Genomic DNA, 23603 nt, shown 5'->3' with positions numbered 1-23603 from the left:
GAACATCCCAGCCTCTGGCCCTTTGATGAATTTGTCTCTGCCTGGCAGGGCCTGACAACTGCCCGGGCCCAACTCCCCGCTCTATTCCAGGAAGCCCAGTCGTGCCAGCACCTGCTTGTCACTCTCTTTGTCCCACGGAGCTCCTGGAGACCTTCAGGAGCACGTTCCACTTGTCGGGACTGACTGGCACCCTCCCTGCCCACAGGGCCTGGAACAGTGACTTTGCCGTCCGGCTTCATGATCACAGCTTGTGGGCAGGGGACCCCAGGGGTCCTGTTTAGCTGGGTGCTCACTTTCATTTTAATCGCATGGCCGAAGAGCCCAGAGTAGGAATAGGAGATCTTGATTTAAGTTCCACTCATTGCTGTGTGTCCTTGTACTTCTTTTTTCTGGGCCTTAGTTTTCTCATGTACTGAGGATGGAACCTAGCATCCCTTCCAATCCCCAAATCCCAGGAGTCAGGGAGAGGCAGGATGGAATTGGGTTACAGAGACGGCAGAGGGTTAACGGCTGATTTCAGATGCTGGTCTCCCTTGGGTCCCAGCTGTCTGCCAGCTGACAGTTCAAGCACCCAGGATCCTTAGAACAGTCCCAGAGACCTTGGACCCTGCCTGTCCTAGGAACTTGAAAACATGGCTGGCCTTGGATCTCTGTGGGAATAAGGCTCAGAGGGAAGAATGGGGAGATCTGTGTGTGGCGGGTGGGAGAGAGGCCTGGGAACGCAGCCAGAGTTGAGCCGCTGGCGTCTGGCCCAGCCCCAGGAGCAGAAGGGCCGGTGGAATGGACCATGCCGTGATGGATTGTACCTGCTGGGCTTCTGGGCCCATAAGCCCGTCACTAAGGGATCCCTCGCAGCAGCTTAGCTGGAGCTCAGTCATAAAGATGGCAATGGAGAACAGAGCCTTCATAAGGGGCTTTTGAGGAAGAGCCTGTTGGATGGTTCTTTCAAATTGGCTGTGACGGAGATGTCCCCCAAGGAGCCATGCTTAGGTCTCTCTCTCACCAGATGGAAGCTGGCTACTTTGGTCCAGAGGATTTGGCCCTAAGCTGTTCCGCCAGGGTGGATGGATTAGGAGAACAGGCCTACATTGCCTCAGCCTGAGGGCGCTGGGCTCAGCTAGTGTGTGCCCCCCTCCTCACCAGCCTCCCAGGCTGCCCTTGTCCCAGCCCTCTCTGGCCGGCCGTAGTCTCTGTTTTCCCAAAGAAGAAAACGGCATCGCCCAAGCACCTACTATGTGTCAGGCTCTGTGCTAAGTTCCAGGGGATTCACAGATGAATCAGACAGAGACCCTTCCTTCAAGGGGCTTAGATCCTATGGGCAGAGACCGGCCATGGTCAGGTGTTCCCAGCATCTGTGGAAGATGAATGCAGAAGAGGAGGGAGTACCATGGACTGGGATATGGTTGAAAATTCCCCAGAGGATTTACTGGGTAAGAGTGAGGTTGAGGGTGAAAGTGGGTTCCTCTCTAGGGAAACTGTACAAGGAAAGGTGTGACGGCAGGATCATGTCCCTACCCTGCATGGAAGAGCTGGGGGGAGTCAGGCTGGATCTGTAACAAGCACCCAGGAACAGTGGACAGCTCTGGCCCCTGTGCAGGAGGAGAGGCAGAACCTCGAGTGGGCAGTAGAAGGATTAGAGACGGGCACGCAAGAGGCCCCCTCCCAAGGTGGTCAGAAAACCTAAGGCCAGCATGTGAAACCAAGTCAGGACCTCAAGGAAGCAGTTTTCAGACATGGGATCGGTCTGCTCAGATTTTATCAGATGCCCCTCTGCATCAGGCCATGAACCACTGCGTTTTCCTTGCATTGAACGAGGCTATGACACACTATGATTACCTGTGCAAGTGATTCCAGGACCCTCTCTGTAGCAGACAGTTTATACTGGGCTTTTGCTCTGGGTTCCTTGTCCTCTGCTGGATTGGTCCAAGAGGGTCCAGGAACGGTAGCGAGTAAGTGTGGCTAGAGCAGTAAGTGCATTTAGGACCAAGATTCTCAGTGAGCACCTTCTCTGAGCCCCCTGAATGTCGGCAAAATGTTATGTATATGTAGTCATGTGTGTTTTTCTGGGAAAGAGTTTGAAACTTTCAATCAGGTTCTCAAAATAGTCTTTTACCCCCCAGACGGTTAAGGTTTAGAACCACGATAAGCTCTGTGAGAGTGGGGCTCTGTCTGCCTTGCCCTCCATTGCATCCCCAGTGCTAGGGCTTATCTTAGCCCGTTTGGGCTGCTCTAACAAAATACCATAGATTGGCTGGCTTATAAACAACAGAAATTTATTTCTCTCAGTTCTGGAGGCTAGGACGTCAAAGATCAAGGGACCAGCAGATTTGGTATATCTTTTCGGTATAACCTCACAGGGTGGAAAGGTCAAGGGAGCTCTCTGGGGCCTCTTTTATTATGGAACTCATCCCATCATGAGGGCTCCACCCTCATGATCCAGTCATCTCCCAAAGGCCCCCACCTCCGAATACCATCACATTGGGGGTTAGGATTCCAACATATCCCAGCATTCAGTTTATAGCAGTGCTTGATAAATAATTGCTAGATGACTAGGTGATTAAAAGGAATCAACGTTCATAGATGGGGAAAGCTTTTAATGCAGATGTTCACAGCCCAGTGGAAAATTTCTTGTTTAGTGTTTTTAATAAACATCTGTTTAGGGCTTCCCTGGTGGCGCAGTGCTTGAGAGTCCGCCTGCCGATGCAGGGGACACGGGTTCGTGCCCCGGTCTGGGAAGATCCCACATGCCGCGGAGCGGCTGGGCCCGTGAGCCATGGCCGCTGAGCCTGCGCGTCCAGAGCCTGTGCTCCGCAATGGGAGAGGCCACAACAGTGAGAGGCCCGCGTACCGCAAAAAAAATAAAAAATAAAAAAAAAAATAAATAAATAAACATCTGTTTAGCTCCAGTCATGTGCCAGATATTATAGTACTATTACTGCTTACTGCCGCCACCACCACTACTGTGCCTTCTGCTCCTCCCAGCCCCCATTTATGGGACATACATGATGTGCCAGGCATTGTGCTAAGCCCTTTACAAACATGATCTCTTTTAATCCTTAAAACAGTCCAAAGAGGTCGACATCATTACCCCTTTTTTACAGATGAGGCTCAGAGAACAGCTAAGTCACTTGCCCAAGATCACACAGCCAGTCAGTGGAAAAGCTCTCATTCCAATCCAAGTCTGCCTGACCCTAAAACCTGTATATCCTCAGCCCTTATTTCGGGGCTGGGTGGCTCAGTGCTGAGAACAAGGAGTCCTCTAACCTTTTCCCTGTTTCTCCAGATCAGCTGAATTCTCTTTGGCTGAGAGATGCCATGGAGTAGTCTACACGCTGCCCAGCCCAAAGCCCCTGTCCACTGGGAAAGGAACTCGATTGCTCTGAGTCCTGGGTGAGGGCAGGAAAGCTTCAGGGTACGGGGAGTCTGGAGGGCTGGCAGGAGATCCTGGGAACCCTCTCCCTGGTGAAGCCTTTCTCACTGTCCCGTTTTCTTGTCTCTGATCAGCTGGCCACTTGGAGGCCTGTAGGCCCTCCTGCTAGAACAGGATCAGGGCATCATGCACTTGGTGCTGTCAGGGAGAAATATGGGAATCATTTCAACAGGTAATCATAGGATATTGTGAGCTTGTTCAGTGCAAAGAAAGCTCAAATGGCACAGAAACCCTCTCCTGGATAATCAATGGACGTTGCATCTAAGGGATTTCCTGTGGGGTGGACATGAGGAGCCTCCCTGGGACCCTGGTGGTGGCATGAAGGCTTGGGCTGGAAGGAGGCCAGCAGGAGTGGCTGAGGAGCAAATGAATGGTTAAGGGAAGTCGGGGATAGTATGCCTCTGCTTCTGATCGGGAATTCAGAGACTGAGTTCTAGTCCCATCTTGGTCATTTACTAACTACGTAACCTGGGCAAAGTCAGTGTTCTTCTTGGGCCTCAGTTTCCTCCTCTCTGAAGTGGAGGGACTTGATTGCATGATTTTGGTCAGTTCTGACACACTCTGATTCTGCCGTTCCTCGAGGCTTCTCAGCTGGAGCGTCAGGACGAAGAGCCTTTGTAATCGTCTACATGGGCATGGGGTAGAGCTTGTGCTTGTCTTCATGTATATCTTTTATTATTATTTTTAGTAGTAGTAGTAACCATAACAACAAATCTGCAGCAGCTAACATTTCTTGAGGATGCAGGGCACATTAGGTTCTATGGCAGGTGCATTATTTCATGTATTCCCCACAGCAATCCCATTGTCCAGATGAGGACCAGAGGCTCCAAGAGGGTGAGTGACTTGCCCCAGGCCACATGGTCTGAAGAGGGCAGAAGTGAGTTGCTTATCTGGGCTGCTTGATTCCAGAGCCCATGCGCTCAAGCACTGGGCCAGAGTTTTTCAATCTTTTGACCACGATGCACAGCAAGAAATACACTTCAGAGCCCAACCCAGATTACCCAGAGATATATGTATACAAACTGAAATGCTGTGTGCTCTGTGCTCTGACAGTTCCTATTTTCATTGCTTTTGGCTTTCTCTTTCTTGGGTATCATTATTGTATCAGTTTCCTCTGGCTGACGTAAAAAAGGACCACAAACTGGGGGGCTTAAGGCAGCAGAAGCTTGTTCTGTCACGGTTCTGGAGGCCAGTTTTTTTGTTTGTTTCTTTCTCTTTTAATTTGTTTTATTGAAGTATAGTTGATTTACACTATTGTGTTAATTTCTGGTGTACAGCAAAGTGATTCAGTTATACATATATATGCTTTCTTTTTCATATTCTTTTCCATTATGGTTTATGACAGGATATTGAATATAGTTCCCTGTGCTATACAGTAGGATAGGACCTTGTTGTTTATCTGTTCTATATATAATATTTTGCATCTGCTAATCCCAAACTCCCAGTCTATCCCTCCCCCAACCCCCTCCCCCTTGGCAACCACAGGTCTGTTCTCTACGTCTGTGAGTCTGTTTCTGTTTTATAGATAAGTTCATTTGTGTCATATTTTAGATTCCACATATAAGTGATATGATATGCTATTTGTCTTTCTCTGTCTGACTTACTTCACTTAGTATGATCATCTCTAGGTCCATCCATGTTGCTGCAAATGGCATTATTTCATCTTTTTTATGGCTGAGTAGTATTCCATTGTATATATGTACTGTATCTTCTTTATCCATTCATCCGTTTGATGGACATTTAGGTTGTTTCCATGTCTTGGCATTGTGAATAGTGCTGCCATGAACATAGGGGTGCATGTATCTTTTTGAATTACTATTTTCTCTGGCTATATGCCCAGGAATGGGATTGCTGGATCATATGGCAATTCCATTTTTAGTTTTTTGAGGAACCTCCATACTGTTTTCCACAGTGGCTGCACCAATTTACATTCCCACCAACAGTGTAGGAGGGTTCCCTTTTCTCCACACCCTCTCCAGCATTTGTTATGTGTAGATTTTTTAATGAGGGCCATTCTGACTGGTGTGAGGTGATACCTCATTGTAGTTTTGATTTGTATTTCTCTAATAATTAGTGATGTTAAGCACCTTTTTGTGTGCCTGTTGGCCATCTGGATGTCTTCTTTGGAGAAATGTCTGTTTAGGTCTTCTGCCCATTTTTCGATTGGGTTGTTTGTTTTTTTGTTGTTGAGGTATATGAGCTGTTTTTATATTTTGGAAATTAATCCCTTGTCGGTTGGATCATTTACAAATATTTTATCCCAGTTCGTAGGTTGTCTTTTTGTTTTGTTTATGGTTTCCTTTGCTGTACAAAAGCTTGTAAGTTTGATTAGGTCCCATTTGTTTATTTTTGCTTTTACTTCTATTGCCTTGGGAGACTGACCTAAGAAAACATTGGTAGGATTTACATCAGAGAATGTTTTGCCTATGTTCTCTTCCAGGAGTTTTATGGAGTCATGTCTTATATTTAAGTCTTTAAGCCATTTTGAGTTTATTTTTGTGTATAGTGTGAAGGTGTGTTCTAACTTGACTGATTTACCTGCAGCTGTCCAGCTTTCCCAGCACCACTTGCTGAAGGGACTGTCTTTTCTCCATTGTATATTCTTGCCTCCTTTGTCGAAGATTAATTGACTGTAGGTGTATGGGTTTATTTCTGGGCTGTCTATTCTGTTCCATTGACCCATATATCTGTTTTTGTGCCATTACCACGCTGTTTTTTGTTTGTTTTTTTTGCGGTACGCAGGCCTCTCACTGTTGTGGCCTCTCCCGTTCCGGAGCACAGGCTCCGGATGTGCAGGCTCAGCGGCCATGGCTCACGGGCCCAGCCGCTCCGTGACATGTGGGATCTTCCTGGACCGGGGCAGGAACCTGTGTCCCCTGCATCGGCAGGCGGACTCTCAACCACTGCGCCACCAGGGAAGCCCTACCACGCTGTTTTGATTACTGTAGCTTTGTAGTATTGTCTGAATGGAGGCTAGAAGTTTGAAATCAAAGTAACTCTGCTGACAGAGCAGAGTTACCTTGAAGGCTCTAGGGGAGAATCTGTTCCATGTCTCTTCCAGTGGCTTCAGGCCATCCTTGGCTTTTGGCTGCATCAGTCCAGTCTCTGCCTCCATCATCACATTGCCCCTCTGTGTCCCTTCTGCTCTCTGTGTCTATCTTATAGAGATACATGTGGTTACATTCAGGACCTACCTGATAGTCCAGGACAAGCCCTCCTCTCAAGACCTTTAACTGAATCACACCATTTGCCATATAAGGTTGCCATATTAGGTAATATTCGTAGGTTCTAAGGATTAGGACAGGAACCTATGTTTGAGGGGAGCCACCATAATCTACTACAGTTACAGACTGGTGAATTTTTACACTCTCAGTGAATTTCCATCAGTTACCATCATTATTCCTTTTGAAGCTCAAACTGTCCCATCGTTGGCCAAGTGGGAGCCCCTTTAAGGCAGCCCCTTGCTCATTAGACCCCACTAGTCTAGGGGCAGTTCCTTGCTCTTTAGCACAAGATGTTGCAGGCTTACCTTGTGTAGTCCTTGCTCCTTACCTGGAATTTCTTCAGGTCACCCCTGCCTTCTTTCAGTAGGGGATGATATTTCTTTGATATTGTTCATTCTATTCTATTTCATTAAAAAATTTACTGATTGCAATCTACTTGATACCAGGGACCTACTTACGGATTGCCACCGACAGTTTGAAAACCACTGTGCTGGGCTCTTCTGCCGTTCCTTACCGTCCCCACAAATTTAGGAACTTTCTTCCCATCTGAATGTGAAGTACCCTCAAAGCAGGGCCACATCTCCATCCACTGTCTCTCCCGTGGCCCCAGGACTGGGTCTGCTTACAGAGGGTCGCACTTCGCACTTCAGCCCCCACCCTGCCCTGGGGCCCTGATTCCCCGCTGGGCTCGATCGCTCTCTTCCCCCATCCCACGTTCTCTCCCCTCCCCGCCCCTGCTCCGCCCCTCTACATCACTGTCAGTCTTCTGCTTTGCCATTCTAAGAGGCTAATGTGAAAATTGTTCACAGATGGCACAGACAATATGGAAAAGAGCCTCTCTCTTCATTACAGCAGCACAAGATAGTGTTTTTAAATGATTAAGTTGTTATCGCAGTAATTATGCTGAAATCCAAACATCTCAATGTGCTGCTTCAGCCTTTCATCAGTGGCTCCTGAGGCCCCCTTGGTGGTTCTCAGGGGGCATCACCAACAGAGAGCCCAAGAACTGGCTGCTCAGACCTTTCTGTGGACATCAACCTGGGACCCTACGGGACAGAAATCTTTGGGCAGCGTGGTTGCCTCCGCTGCAGCCCCTCACCTGTAACCACGTGCCAAGCTGGGCTCCAGGCCAGGCTCTAGCTGACTTTGCCTTTGGTGGCTGCCCCATCCCCATCCTCGCACCCAGGATACGGACCCTATAAGACTCTGTTAAATAGCCCACAGGTGCTTCTGGAGGGTTTGTCCTGCCCATCTCACAGTGCTGGCCGCCCCAGCTTCTTTGAACCCTCTCTGGAGCCAGGTGGCACAGAGGGAGAAAGCAACCTGGGTGAAGTCCTTCACAGGACATCATTTAAGACTGATGGACCCTTGATCTCTTACCCTCCCCAGAGTGTTTGCATTTTGGGGGTGCCTTGGGAATTGTTCCCAGCTCAGTCCTTCCTCCTTATCCATCAGTGCAGACCCTTGTTTCTTCCTTCCAGGACTGTGAACCAGCTCCCAGCGCCCTGACCCCGTCCAGCCCCTCTCCCCACCTGCTGCCCCAGAGAGAAAGCTCAGGAAGCCACACCTAAATGAAGACCACTTCGTGTATCTGGTTATCCAGGGGGAAGGGCAGTGGTGGGGATTGAAGAGAGACCTGGAAGAGATGAGATGCGCTCGTATTAAAACTAAAGACTAGCAGTCATGAAGCTGCACTTTAAACAAATATTTAAAAATAGATTTTAATTTCATAGTGTGGTCAGCCAAGGCAGGGAGGGAAGAGGGGCCAAGGGAGGCTGACCGAGCAAGGGTCCTGACCTGCAGAAGCAGCGCGGAAATTATGAACAGACTCTGTGCCTCATTTTAGGTGAGGGATTCAGTATCATTGCCTACTTTTTTTTTTAATAGATTACACGTGAATGGTGTATTCTTTTTTTTTAATTTGTATGTATGTATTATTTATTTATTTATTTTGGCCGCATCGGGTCTTAGTTGCGGCAGGTGGGGCGTGCGTGCTGAGTTGCCCCGAGGCATGTGGGATCTGAGTTCCCCAACCACGGATCGAACCTGCATCCCCTGCATTGGAAGGCGGATTCTTAACCACTGGACCATGAGGGAAGTTCCAGTATCATTGCCTCTTATCACTAGCATTGGCGATGCTGACTGGTCAGCTCTTCAGCTGCTCTTTCTCTCTAGGTCCTTCTGTCTCCCCCTTTAACAGACACAGCTCCATCTGTCTGGTAGAGGCCACATTTTGGCCTGAGTTTCAGTGGACAGAAGTGCTATCTGGCTTGCGTTTCCTTATCTTCTCATCCCTTTGTTCCAAACAGAGAGCCAGGGATATGGAAGAAACGGTGTGTTTGGTGGGAGGGTGGGTGGATGGATGGGTGAATCAGCACCTCCATGTGGAACCATTTGTTGGCGGTGGAGACAGCGGCCTGTGGGGGTGTGGGGAGGTATGGATGGTGGCCGCCGCTGCCCTGCCCCAGGCTCCAGTGCACAGGGACTGCCCGAGCCCTCTTCCGTTCAGATCCTACCTCTGATTAAAGGCCCTGACACGGTATTTGAAGAAATATAAAAAGCCAAGTTCATCTGCTGGGATAGAATTACATTAAGGAGGATGAAATTAAAGGCTTTTCATAGCAAGAGATCTCCAGGATCATTTGATGGAAGACTTTAATTATTTCAAAGTGCTCCCCAAAAAAGATGCTTTCAAAAAGAACTCATTGGGCTTCCCTGGTGGTGCAGTGGTTAAGAATCCTCCTGCCAATGCAGGGGACACCGGTTCGAGCCCTGGTCCGGGAAGATCCCACATGCCGTGGTGCAACTAAGCCCGTGCGCCACAACTACTGAGCCTGTGCTCTACAGCCCGTGAGCCACAACTACTGAAGCCCGCGAGCCACAACTACTGAAGCCCGCGTGCCTAAAGCCTATGCTCCGCAACAAGGGAAGCCACTGCAATGAGAAGCCTGCACACCGCAAGGAAAAGTAGCCCCCACTCGCCACAACTAGAGAAAGCTTGTGCGCAGCAACAAAGACCCAAAGCAGCCAAAAATAAACAAACAAATTAATTAATTTAAAAAAAGAGAATTCATTTGGGGAATCACATAAAAACATGATGTGTTTCTCTTTGAGTCGTTACAGCCGTTACTGACCTAGAGGGCTACTGGCAGCCCACGAAAGGAGGACTTTAGTTCCCTTCCCTGTGTGCTGGTGACAGATGAAGCAAGGCTGCCACCAGGGGAACAGAGGCCAGGAAATGAAGGATGGGTTTAAGGTACTCCGATTAGACCCCGGGAAGAACTTGAAGCCATTTTACTTGCTTTCATTGACTTGACGTAGACACTTTCTTGGAAGGAAGCTAATGAGTTTCCCTTGCCCTTGGAAGAGAGTGTGACATCTCTTTTGTGAGTTGGGGTGGGAGTGGGGCAGCTGTGCTGTTTCAAGGCCACACAGGGTGGTGCTTCTAGGACCCTGTATCCTGTGGCCTTACCATCTTCCCATGGCCAGACTGACACTACTTCTAGGTGCGCTCACTTCTCAAGCTCACCTTGATCCAGGCTTTCCCCAGGGAACACTGGGCCCCTAGAGACCCCCAGAGCTCACTAAGTCCATCCCTCTGTCTGAACCCCCATTTGGATCAAATCTCAAGGACTCCAAAGCTGCTGCCCATTCATTGCTTTGGACCCACATGGTCTGGAAACCCTCTTGCTGCACTTCCCGCCCGTTCCTACTTGTCCAGGGCTCATCAGAAGGATGGTAGAGTCACATAGCCAGAACTTCGTAGGGCCGAAGAAACTAGAACGTTTGCCTTGTGGTCTGCTCTGAAGAGGCATCTGCCTGACATGATTGACAGAGAGCCAGCCCCAGCAGGGGAGACCATGACGGTTCCCGACGTGCCAGTTGACACCTGGAGGCTCAAGGGTCTCCTCCACTGCCCAAGGCCCAGGGCACACTGGTCAGTGGCACCTGGGAGAAATGGGCCAGGTGGAGGTGAAGGCTGGCCCTGTCTGTGCTGAAATTGCCTTGGGAATCCCTGGGTCGGTACTGGGGGTGCATCTGGGCTTATGTGGTTCAGTGTTCACTTTACTGTGGAATCCCCAGGGATAGCGCATAGTAGGTATTTCACTAATATTCACTGAAGTTGGTTGATGAACGAATATCATGGAACCCAAGTTGATCCAGTCTTTTATTCGTAAGAAATTATGACACTCACCATGAGTCCCCAAACTGGATTTTGAGGGGAGCCTTCACTCTCCTGGTGTTCCCCAAAGGAGAAGCCTGCACAGCATGGTACAGGGAGAGCCCAGGCGGGGAGTCCTAACCCTGGGTTCTCATCCTGCCTCTGCCTGATGCTGGCTCCATGAACTTGGTCGCTGTCCCTGCATCTCCGTGGGCCTCTCTGCAATGGGGTGGGTGCGGCTCCGCTAGTCCCTTCCGGTCCTGGACTTCCCTCTTCTCCCCTCCCCTTCCCTATTCCATCCTGTGCCTCCCAGAGCCTCCTGAGCCAGCCTGGGAGACAGAATGGGGCCTGCAGGGCCAGCAGCACGAGCCTCCACCCTCCGTCTCTACCTCCTGCTTCCCTTGTGTAACCGAGGCCTTGTTCATCCTTTAATGATTCACCACATGCAGCCTGGGGCTGCCTGGCAGCTCCCGAAGGCCGAGTCATCTCCTGGGGAGAAAGGCCACCTGTCCCCAGGGGTGGGCGCTGCTGAAGCAAAGCTGTCAGCACGGCTGCTGTGGCCTTGGTTGCCGGGCCACGGGCAGCATGAGCTTGTAGCTTGGAGGCATCTGCTGGAGCTGCACACGAGGGCCTGGCCGAGCAGAGAGGGTCCCTGGAGGGCTGTCGCCATCTGGCCGCACACTGCCTGGTTCCAGCGTGGAATCATTCTTCAGGTCATAACACATTCCTTGAAGAATGCATGCCGAGGCACACTCCAAAGACAACTCCTGAGCTTGTGTGCTGCCAACAATTTGCGGTGCCCCTTAATTCCCCTGGGCCTCAGTCTCCTTATCCGTAAAATGGGCCTGAGAGTGCTCCCAATGGAGATGGTCAGAGGCAAAGTGCCTGAGGGTCCTTTGAAAAGTGCAAAGGGCTATTATCAGCATGTAGCCTTGGGGGCCTGTGGTAGGGGTGCTAAAGGAGCGCTAGGAGTGAGGGCACGCTCCATGGAGGGGTGCTGCAAAGGTGGCTCAAGTGTGGGGAGAGACTCAGAGGCTTGGCCGGGTGGAGGGAGGCTGAGCGGGCTCTGTCCTCATCACCCAGCCCTTCATCCGACATCTCTGGGTGCTGACCTCTTCCCTGCTTGGAGGAGGCTCTGATTTTTGCCCCAGAAATGTATCTTCAACCCATGGCACCAGGCCACTCCCAAAACCACCCACTGCTTCTTAGCTGCCTTTTCCTGGTAGAAATAAGGAATGTGACTCTTGAAAATCTGTTTCTTTGGTGTTCACTGGGGCCTCTCTGAGCCACATGCCCCTTTGAGTAAGAGTACCCTTTGGGGATTGTGGATTCTCTGAAGCCAGGAACTGTGTTCCCAGGGGTCCTCCTGACAGCACGTGGCCATGTAGAGAGGGGCTTGTGAAGGCGGAAGCCCAGGATGACATAAAGGTCATCAGCTGCTTCTCAGGGGTTCTGGTCCGTTTCACCAATGGATGGAAGGGGAGGAGAGAGGTGATCAGCTTCAAGGAGGCCTGAGGAAGGCCACCACATGGCACCTGGGTGGGTCCTGAGGCCTTGGCCATCTCATCAGCTCTTGGGGTGAGAGACTTCTCCAGAGAGGGTGAGAACCCCATGCTCAGTTCTCTCTGTTTTTTCTAGACCATGAAAAATAAATGTGAAGTAAAGAGGGTTTCAGGGAAAGATCTATTCTTCCCTCCATCCCTTCCTCCTTTCTTAAATATTTATTAAGCAAGCTGTGTAAGCCTTACGATGTGCTAGAACGCTGAAGATGAAGAACACGTCTCCTGCCCTCTTAGAACTCACCAACTAGTCAGGAGGATGAAATAGCTATTGAATCGGGCAGTAAAAGCAGGCATGCAGGCACTGATGGGAATGGCATAGCCATTTACACTTGAGTGAGCTTGGGAAAGCCTGGTGCAGTCAAGGAGGACAACATGGAGGAGGTGGCCCAGAACTGGGCCTTGGAGGATCGGGAAGCTTTGGAGAGGTGGAGAAGGTGAAGGGAGACACGTGGTGAGCACAAAACTGGTGCAGGGCAGTGGTTGATGATCTGAGTTTGAATCCTGTCTATACCACTGAATATCTCTGTGGCCTTGGACAAGTCACCTTCCTATCTGAGCTTCTGTTTCTTCATATGAAAAGTGGGGACAGTAGCAGTATCTACCTCTGTAGGGTTGTTTGAGGATTAAATGAAATAAAAGAAAAACTATACAGGGCCCGGTTGCTCCAGAATACACGCACCTTCCAAACAGGGTAGCCCTTGCTATTCCTACTATTGCCGGTGTTACGTTCTTCGCTTTGCAGCTGCTCCTCAGCTGCCCTCCGCACGCCCTCTCAGCTTCCCTGCATCTCCCTTCTGGGCCATGTGTGCACCTGGTTATGTACTCAGGCCTCTGGCCCACCGACTCTCCCCAAACAGAGAAGGCCAGAGCGCCTCAGGCAGGTGAGAATTAAGCCCAGCATCCTTCCTCCTCCCTGCAATTGTCCTCCGAGGCAGAAAATTTCCCTGCCAGGCCACTGCTGTTTGTATTGACAGCTCCAGCCACCTTTTCCTCCCGGCGTCCCCCATGCTGCGTGGCTGGGGAGCTGGCCTTTTGCTAGGAGAGGCGGGATGCCGTGCCCTCAGAGGCAATATCTGCCCACCCCCCTCTGGGGCCTGACATTTTGTCTGCACCAGGCTGGAGGCCTCTGTGCTAATTGGGCCTGTCCCGGCTGTCCTAGTGTTAATCCAATATCATTGAACTTGCAGTTGGACTGGCAAAGCTTTGGTGCTGAGTGCCCAGCGCAGAGATGAAAGGCACCTGGCAGTTGTACTGGTGGCAGGGCCACCGTGGGCCCAGAGCAGGGAGCATCCCTTCCCAACCGTGGCCTAGGAGCCCCACTGAGCTCAGCCTGCGAGTGACGCGGCTGGGAAGGGTTGCCTCTCTCCCCGCCCCGCTGCAGGCTGCAGCCATTCCTCATCACTGCCCTTTACGGGCCCTCGGGCCCTGGGCATCTCGCACCTTTTGGCCTCTGGGGTCAGCAGAGGTGGCCCGGGTGCCGGAGCTCAGCCTCTCCGGAGCGGACCAGCCAGGCCTCCGGTGGCCTGCTCTTTGCTCAGACAGAAGACTGCCTGACCACTCTGTGGTGTCATTCTGAGTGTTCCTGAAACCAATCCAAACATGCTTGAGGAAGACCAGTGGACCAGAATCTCTTAAGGTTGCCTGTGCCCCTGGGAGCCCACTGGGAAGAGGATACGGTCCTGGCTTGGAAGCCACGCTCCTGCCCGTGGTTCTGAGCCAGTAGCCATCGCCAGCCTTCCCTGCGCCGCCCGGAAAAAGTGGCCCCCGGAGAGAAGCTGGCTCCGGACTCCTCTTCCAAGGGCATTGGGCTGGGCTCTGGGTGGCTGGGACCCTGTCTCAGGAACGTCAGGTAAGGAAGAAACCCTCTGGGGAGAGAGGTTTTGTTCGGGACCATGAGTCCAGTTCGTTTTGAGCAAAAAATGAGCTAATGATTTGACTAGCTTTGCCGACTTTAAAATGACTCCAGCTACTTCTGTGCAGCAGCACTGGGGGCTGAGGGGGGCGGGGCTGCAGTCCTGGCTGTGGGGTCTTGGCAGCATCCCTTTTCTCTCTGCACCTGTTGTTGCTTCCTCTGTAAAATGAGAAGGTGTGCCCAGGTGACCTGTGGGCTCCTGGAGAAGAACTCTGGCCAACTAAGTAAGAAGTGCGTGGGCTAGAGCGTTGGATGGTCCTGGTCTGGGTCCCAGCTTTGTCCCCTTTACAGGCTGGGTGACCCCTCTCAGCCTCAGCTCTCTTGTGTGTAGGACAGGAATGGTCACAGCACTGGTTTCTGAGGGCTTTTGTGGGAATTGATAGAGACGCACATAGAGCCCCTAGCACAGTGTCCAGCTCAGACCCCATCAACGGTCACGTTACTTCCATTGTCATGGTCATTGTCATTATTATCATCATTCCTGCCAGTTCTGATCGCGTCGGCCATGTGGCTGCATGGGGGTTCCGGAGTGCCTCTCAGACTTTACACTACACACGAGTCACTTGGAGACCTTGTCATAAGGCGGAGTCTGACTCAGGAGGTGTCGGAGGTGGGGCCTGAGCTTCCTCATCTCTCACAAGCTCCCTGGTGATGCCGCTGCCGCTGTGTGTGGGCCGCGCTCTGGGTGGCCAGGCTGCAGATGGCCGCCACCCCCGGGACGTCAGTGCATAGCGTGGGTGGATGTGACATCCGGGGCCAGGCCTCCAGGTCGGGTGGGTGCCTCTTAGGGATCCAGGAGGGTGTGAGAAGCCTGGTAGGTTCAGCCACCCCATCAGCAGAGGAGAGAGACAGAGAGAGAGAGCAGAGGTCTCTGAGGACCGTGAAGTCAGGAGAGGTCTTCCTGGCTGATGTCACGATAGAGGGTTTGAAGATGATTCTTTCCTCAGACTCCTCATTTTCTCCTCATTTAGGGCTGATTGTTCTAATTGCTGCCCGAGTCTCGGGCCTGTGTCTCCAATTATGCTGAAAGCTCTTGGAAGACAAGGGTCTGGTCTCATAGTCCTCTTTACCCCCGAGCTCCTAGGATAGAGCTGGGCTTGTAGGAGGCACTCAGGACACATCTGCCCGCAGCCCTGAGCGTGGGGCTTGGTGGGGAGTGGGATGAGGACGGGGGCTTGGGAATCAGGTGGCCCTGCTCCAGTCCAGCACAATCGTACATTGCTGTGCAGCAGGCGGGACAGCTCCTGAACTCCCCAGGCCTCATCCGGAAAAATAGGAGCGGCAGGACCCACCTCAGAGATTTTTTAGGACTAACTGAGATAAACTATGTCAAGGGCCCAGCTCAGAGTGGGCCTTCAATACCCAATTGCTCCCTTTCTCTCCTCCTCATCTCCTTTCTTCACCCATATTCTCAAGCGACAGCACACCCCTCGAATCCTGGGTCCACTTAGAACTATGGGCTCATCCCCAAGGGCTTCCCTAGCTGGCCAGTTCTACCTCCAAGTTAGCGCCGGGCTGTCAAAATAAAGGTCCAAAACTCATCCCTCTTTTCCTAGTCCTCCCCTCCCCCTGCTGCCTGCCGCCTGTTTTTCTTGTTGAAAACTTTGCTCTTTGGGGGATAGCACTTAAGTCACCCTGGGGGTTGGGGGGAAAGCACCGACTGAACTGATGAATCCCGAGCGTCCCCTGAAGCCCCCTGCACTACCACCAGCTGCCCCCAGAGGCCTCCGTGTTCTTGGTGAACAAGCTTTTCTCAGAGGGACCTGGGCACCTTCATTCTCTGTGCTGAGAATGGGGGCGCTGGAGTGCGCTTATCTGCTGGGTTTACTGGGGAGTTGATGCTGATGCCTTGTTAATTGTTCCTGTCTGTCACCCCCTTGGAGGTCACACATGGTTTGCTTCACCCTCACACAAAACCTGTGAGGCAGGCCGGCTATACCATCCTCATTTTACAGATGAGGAGACTTAGAAGTCATCTGGTTCACCCAGGGACACAATCAGATGATGGCACCCCTGTCATCCGGCTCTAAGTTCAGGGCCTTTTTCCTTGGGTGACAGCTGCCCACAGGGCCACCAGCACAATGGTGAGGATTAGAGTCGACCCAGAGCAGTGTCTGTTGGGTGACAGTGATTTCAGAGTCTTCTTGGCATGGAGCTTCATTTAAGATGAAATGCCATCAGCAGGGTAATTATCATTATCAGTATATTTAAAGTGCTTAAATATTTGAGTCCAAGTCAAGCTTCTACAGCTCTCTAAATCAGGGAGGCAGTTACTCTGGGGCCAGGCCTCATAGGACTCTCAGCCCTTCTGTATTAGGAGCAGAGAGAACTGTTTCCTGGGACAAAGGGGGCTCCCTGCAGACAGGGGCCCCTCTCTCCAGAGTGACCTGTGTACACGTGAGCATATGTGTGTGCTTGCATGTATCTGTGTTAAAATCCTTTGGCTTAGAAGGTCTCAGCACATCACACTTGGTCTGGAGTTAGGCTGGTGCACCTGTCACTGATGGTTTTCAATCAGGGACCTGAGAAGCTTTTACCTTTTATTGTTTATTAATAAAGTTAAATTCTCAGCATTAAAACTGTACTGATTTAGCTCTTTTTCAAGAGGGAAATGAAAATGATACATTCCCTAGGTGAGAGAGGGTGGGCTGTGTCAGTAATAGACGGCCCCTGGGAGTGGGGCTTGAGACCCGCTGCGTGAGCCTCTGTCTTCTCTCTTCTCTCTCTCTCTTCTCTTCTTCTCTCTGCCGGCGCCGCGGTGTTTGCTGGGGGAGCCCGGCAGAGGCAGAGAGAAAGCACGGCTGGGCTTGGAGATTTTTTGGAGCGAAGAGCCTCAGTTCCAGAACATCTACTCATGGGAGATGCAAAAAGATCACTGCACACCTCTTTGCTTTGCAGCCGAGAGTCTCTGAGCAAGTGCAGGTCGGGGTGGGATGGTGCAGTGGTTTGCAGTGCAGACCTCGGAGGCGGCCAAATGTAGGTTCAAATCCTGCTGCCTCCACTCGCGGGCTGTGTGATGTCAGAGCAGCAGCGGCAACTTTCTGAACCCCGTCTCCAAAAGGGGGCTCTTGAGACCCACCTTTCAGTTGGTGTGAGGATTAAGAGTGATGATGTATGTAAAGTGCCCGGCGTGGTGCCCGAGACATTGTGAGCCACCTGATAAATGGCAGGAAGTGGACCCTGGTGCCCCGTGTTTGGTGGCACTCTCTCTCTTTGTCACTCTGAGGTGGTTAGAATATTAGTCATCGAACTTGACCATTAACGTTTCCTGAGCCCCTACTACGTTCCGGGGCCATACTGAGGTCCCCCAGCTCATAGAGGGTGGAGCTGGGATTCAAACCAGAGCCCCCTCCTTGTGGCCATTTGCAGCAGAGGCAGCCTGGAAAGGCCTTGCCTCCAACACAGAGCCTCCTCCTCCCAAAGGGTCTCTCCCTGGTTAGCCTTCTGCACAGCCTGTCTGCAGGACCGTGCCCTGGCTTTTCTGGAAAGAGCCTTTCCAGACACAAGACTCTCCCAGCCTGCCAGCCTGCCTTTCCCCAGAGGCACCTCGTCCCCCCGGGGACCATTCAGGGTTGAGTCTGTCAGGCGGAAGACCTGTTGCTACATCTGGAAAACCCACTGATCTGGAGACAGCGGGCTGGGAACTGAAGGCGGCGGCGGGGGGGCAGAGTCAGGACAATGAAAGAGGTTTATCTCCGGAGCTCTCATGAGACCCACTGCCAGGGGTTTATCTCTCCCTCCTCCCTGCCAGGCTCCCTGCCCAGCTCATGAAGCCACCAGACGGGTGGAGCAGGTGGCCAGACTGCATCACCTCTCATCTCTGGCTGCCTGGGGAAGGGAAATGGGGACCCCACCCCCCCGCCCCTCGTGCCTCCGTTGAGCTCAGCCGGGAGCAAAGCCCAGGGGAGAATGGACCAGTGAGACCAAGGGACCTTGAGTAGCCAAGGAATTAGTTTCCTACCCCCTTCTCCCCTCTGGGACCAAGAGGATGGGAGGGCAGCAGGGGGCCGCCAATGTGGCCAAGAATCCCTGCGAAAGCCTCAGGTCATGGTCCCTACAGTGTGTCCGGCTCCTGCTCTGCCTGCTGTGAATTTTTCTCAGAGGTAATCTGCCTGTGAAGTTACAAACCTGGCAATTTCCCACCTGCTCAGAATGGGAGAACTATTTGCATAATTCTTGGAAACGTGACAGAACTGCCCGAAGCACAGTAAATCAGCTTTGTAAATTGGGAGGCATAGGTCAAAGTCCTGTTGGTTCTTTGGCAGTTTGTAAAACTGTAGATGCCCTGGCAAGCCTTGCACGGTCACACCCATGTCTTCTGCCAGCTGCCCTCTGCCCCGAGCATTTTTACATTTCTGTTGCTCCACCTAGGCTTACCTTGGGACTGACCTACCCTGAGAGTCCTAGTTCATGCTCTGGATGCCCAAATGCTGCCTCCCCGCTGTGACCCAGGAGGCCAGCTGCCTTGCCCCCTTTGTTTACTCTCCAGGAAGAGGCAAGAGGCTCAGCATGTCATAGGGCTCCAGGTTAAGTAGTGGCATAGGGTGTGTTGAAGTGTGTTAGGGCCGTGCCCACACCCCATCACTTAACCTCGCCAGCTTCTGCTGCCTGGTTGTAGTTACTATTCTGAGTTAAGGCAGTTCTGCTTTATTAAAAAAGAAATCCCCAGGGAGGGGTAATACGGTTGGACTGCTGTTAGCCATGGACAATCTAGTGTGAATTAACTAATCTGATGGTGTCCCGTGTGACTGCAGGGTGGGAGGGGCATAAGGTCGGGTGATAATGGGGAGAGAGCAAAGGAGGGGAGCCAAAGGCACTGGAGGACAAGCAGGACCCCTGCTATGCCCGGTTATCTCTTGTTTGTCTTAAAAATTTTTTAATGTAAACTTTTTCACGGAAGTCTATCAAATATACCCCCAAAATGAAGAAATCATAAGTATACAGCTTTGACTTTTTACAAAGTAGACATACCCTTCTATCCAGCACCTGGATTGAGAAGCAGCACCCCCTTGTCCTTCTCAGGCCCCCAACTAGTCGCTTTGACCACGGTCCTGACTCCCAGTGCCTGTTTTGGAACTGGATGAACTGGATGAACGTACAGCATGAGTCTTTGTGTCTGGCTTTCTTTTGTTCAACCTTCTCTTTGTGGGATTCATCCACTGAATGTTCATTTTCATTGCCGTGTTCCATTGTCTGAACATGCCACCACTTGCTGATTCTATGGTTGATGGATGTTGGGATGTTTAGTTTTTGACCCTCATGAACAGTGATGCCTTAAATATTCTTGGACATGCCTTTATTTCTCTTTTTTGTCTTTTATGTTAGATGGTATTCTCCTGGGAACCCTCCTCTGACCTCCAATACCCAGGGGAGCTTAGGTGCCCCTCTGTTTGCCCCCCATGGCACTCTGTAGTGTTTTGTGAGGGCAGGAAGGTTGAACCATGCTATATTCAGCCCTAGGCCTGTGTCTGACACTGAGTAGATTCTCAAAAGCATTGGTTGAACGAGTGAATGAACAAATCTTGCCTACCTCACAGTTTTGCCTGGGGCTGGTCTTGACATCTAAGAGAAGCAGCTTAGGAAAGCTGTGTTGGGGGACCTTGGGGACCAACTAGGCTTCCTCCCTAGAGAGAGTATTGCTCTCTGGACTCTGGGCTCCACCTGAGCCCAGAGAATGGGCTCCCTGAGAATGGGACTGGAGTCTAGGACCATGGTCAGAGGTGTCTGGCTGGGCAGGATCAGACTTTTCCTGGCATTTCACAGAGACCAGACGCCAAGCTGAGGCAAAAGGAGCTTCTGCCCCCTTTGTATCTGAGGACCCTGGTGCCACGGGCCTCCCTGGACATAGGTGTTTGGTGGTCAGCTGGGAGGGAAGAGTCATGAAAAACAGAAGTGAAAGAGAAGACACAGGAAGGGAGGGAAGTGAAAGAGAGGAGGCAAGAGGGGGACCAGACACACGAACAAATCTTTTTCCTCTCCTTTCCAGAAACAAGGCACAGAGGAGAACCAGATAGGCATGGAGCCCATGCTCTTTGGGGAAATGAGTGACCTCGTGTTTGGGCTGTACTGTTTTCACCAGCAAGTAACAAAAGTGGAAGCAGGAACATGAGCCTGTCTAAATGCAACATCAGGGTGCCCTGATGGGATGGGCTTTCTTTTTCCCATTGACACTTGGCACAGGCAGGGTGAGTAGCTTCCTGGGCTCCCTGGCTGAGCAGTGTTGATTGAGCAGGTTATTCTTTATTCATACACCTTTTGCTGAGCCACATAACAAATGTGCTGTAAATTTCAGTGCTTTAGAGAGAGCCTGATGCATAAAACAGGACTACCTCCCCTAATATAATGGAGGCTGATCAAATTCCACATACATCAAAGCCATTTGGGGTGCAATTGCTGTGTTTTGAAGTAGACATTACTTCTTAAAGAAGATCCACACCCAGAATAATTATGTTTTGGCGTGATCTGAGGCTAAAGCTGGTTGAATCTATTCATTTGACTCAGCCCAGGTTTTCCCCTAGTGAAGTGTGCCAGGGTGCTTAAATCCTAAACTGCAGAATGCTCCTTCTTTCTCCTGGGTCCCCTTTGCCTGCAGAAGTGCACCTCCCCCAACTCAGTCTATCTTGCTTCCCGTGATGGCATCTAAATCTTCATCTTATGCATTCATTTTTACTAATTTACCAATTAGGTAGCACTTACTATGTGCCAGGGACTTTTCTAAGCTCTTTAAGAGATATTAACTCATTTAGCCTTCACAGCTCTATGAAGAGGCACTTTTTTTTTTTTTTCTTTTTTTGCGGTACGCAGACCTCTCACTGTTGTGGCCTCTCCCGTTGCGGAGCACAGGCTCCGGACGCGCAGGCTCAGCGGCCATGGCGCGCAGGCTCAGCGGCCATGGCTCACAGGCCCAGCCGCTGTGCGGCATGTGGGATCCTCCCGGACCGGGGCACGAACCCGTGTCCCCTGCATCAGCAGGTGGACTCTCAACCACTGCGCCACCAGGGAAGCCCCAAGAGGCTCTTATTTTTAACCCCGTTTGCCAGATAAGGGAACCAAGGCACAGAGAAGTTAAGTAACATGCTGTGCTGCCTCCCAGTTTGTCTTCTGAAGTGGCATGAAAAGCAGAGGCCAGCCGTTTTCAGGAATTAGAAACAACTCTCGGTGCCTCTCTTAACATCCTCCCTCTCAGAAGTGACCCCTTGACCTTGAAGAGCAGAGGGTCAGCCCCTGGGGAAGAAGTCACAGTCTGTGAAGTACGGCCTGGCTGAATAAGCAGCACCATGGACAGAGGCGCAAAGGGGAACTTGGAGTTCAGGTCAGCAAGGTCAGCTCTGGATGGAAGGATTCCAAGGGCTTGGTGTTCATTCTCTTCATCTTGCTAGACATCCACACCACAGACGCTCCTGGCATCTCTGGGCTTTACGGTCCCTTTTTCTTCTAGTTTTTCCTTCCTCTGTCCTCCACCCCAGGCTCTGCTCTGGTGGCACCAACAGCCGCACAGTTGCCCAGTCTAGAGGCCTTGGAAGTCATCCCGTTTTCCCATTTTTTCATGATCCACATCAGATCACCAGGTCCTGTGAACTCTACCTCCTGAAAAGGTCTCACATGCAAACACCCCTGTCCCCCCACCGGCTCTGTCTTCCTTCAAGTCACCTTATCTCTTGTCAGGACTTCTACATCAGCCATCCAACTGATCTCCCAGACTCCAGAGGCAACCCCTCTAAAACTACTTTTTTTTTTTTTTTTTTTTGTGGTACGCAGGCCTCTCACTGTTGTGGCCTCTCCTGTTGTGGAGCACAGGCTCCGGACGTGCAAGCTCAGTGGCCATGGCTCACGGGCCCAGCTGCCCCGCGGCATGTGGGATCCTCCCGGATCGGGGCACGAACCCGTGTCCCCCGCATCGGCAGGCAGACTCTCAACCACTGCGCCACCAGGAAAGCCCCCTCTAAAACTATTTTTGAATTGTAGTCAGAGTGATCTTTCTATTTTCTTTTTATAATTCTGATTTCGTCACCCCTTTACCTAAAACCGTTCAATGGCTCTTAGAATAAAATTCACACTTCTTAGCATGGCTGCCAGAGCCTTGGATGACCAGGTCCTGCGTCCGTCTGGGCGTCAGCTCTCACTGCTTTCCGATCCCTAAAGGTCCCTATTTCCTCTCCCTTTAGGCCATGTGTGTGCTGTTTCCTCTCCCACCCCTCCCCTTCCCTCTGGCTGATCCCAACTGATTGTTCAGGTCCTCACTTAGATGTCCTTTCTTCTGAGGAGTCCTCTCTGACCCCCTCCCCAAGCCTGGCTTGGGGACCCCTTCCCAACGTTCCCGTGGCAACCAGGCAACACTTCCTCCATGATAACACCATGCACTTGGTGTTTGAATTTGATGGCCACCTGTGTGTTTATCTGCTTTGCACAGTGTCTTGTGTCCCTACTACCAAGGAGAGAGCTGATTTGTGGAAGACAGTTAAACAAAACAAAACAAACAAAAACATTTTAATGAGTAAGTGCTACCTACCATGAAAAGGGCGTTGCTCCAGCAGCCAGGAGACTCGGGTTTTAGAACCTGCTCTGGCACAAATTCTTGACCTCGAGGAAGTCACTTTCCGTCTTTGAGCCTCATTTTCGTGTCTGTGAGTTGAGGAGCCTGCGCTAGGTGATCTCCCAGGTCCCTTGTGGCTCCGAGATTCTGGATGCGTCTTCTGCATCATGGCTTTGCTTTCTTAGTCTCCCTCAACTTTCCAGGCTGTGAGCGCCCACCCTTCCCACCCCTCCTTCAAGATGTGCTGATAAGCGGAGCTTGGCTCCCTGCCTTCAGCTGGGCTCAGGCGCAGCCAGTGGCAGCCTTGGGTTCTCCTTGAGTCCAGGACAAGAATGCCTTGAAATTCTCTGATGTCCTTCTCACCTCATCTTGTTTGCTGTGAGAACCCTGTAAGTAGGATGCTTCTGATGCTGCCTCTGTCTCTGATCAATAGGAAGGTGTCGAATCTACATGTTCCTGAGGCCACCCTTCCCCCAGCAGCCCTGGGAGACTCCTGGTGGCCACAGCCTTAGTCAGCACTGTGAGTGTTTAATCTCAGTACCCACTTACTGTTCACGTGTTTCTCATGGTCATTCAGCACATCTGTCGAGCACATACTACATGGCAGGCATTGTTCTAGGTGCTTGGACACATTAAAGAACAAAGTAGACGCGGCTTCCCTGGTGGCGCAGTGGTTAAGAATCCGCCTGCCAATGCAGGGGACACGGGTTCGATCCCTGGTCCGGAAAGATCCCACATGCCACGGAGCAACTAAGTCCGTGTGCCACAACTACTCAGCCT

The sequence above is a fragment of the Hyperoodon ampullatus genome (assembly GCF_949752795.1).
Source record: "Hyperoodon ampullatus genome assembly, chromosome: 7".
In the NCBI taxonomy this organism is placed as follows: domain Eukaryota; kingdom Metazoa; phylum Chordata; class Mammalia; order Artiodactyla; family Ziphiidae; genus Hyperoodon; species Hyperoodon ampullatus.
The sequence above is the reverse complement of the archived record's forward strand: the minus strand, read 5'-3'. Positions refer to the sequence as shown.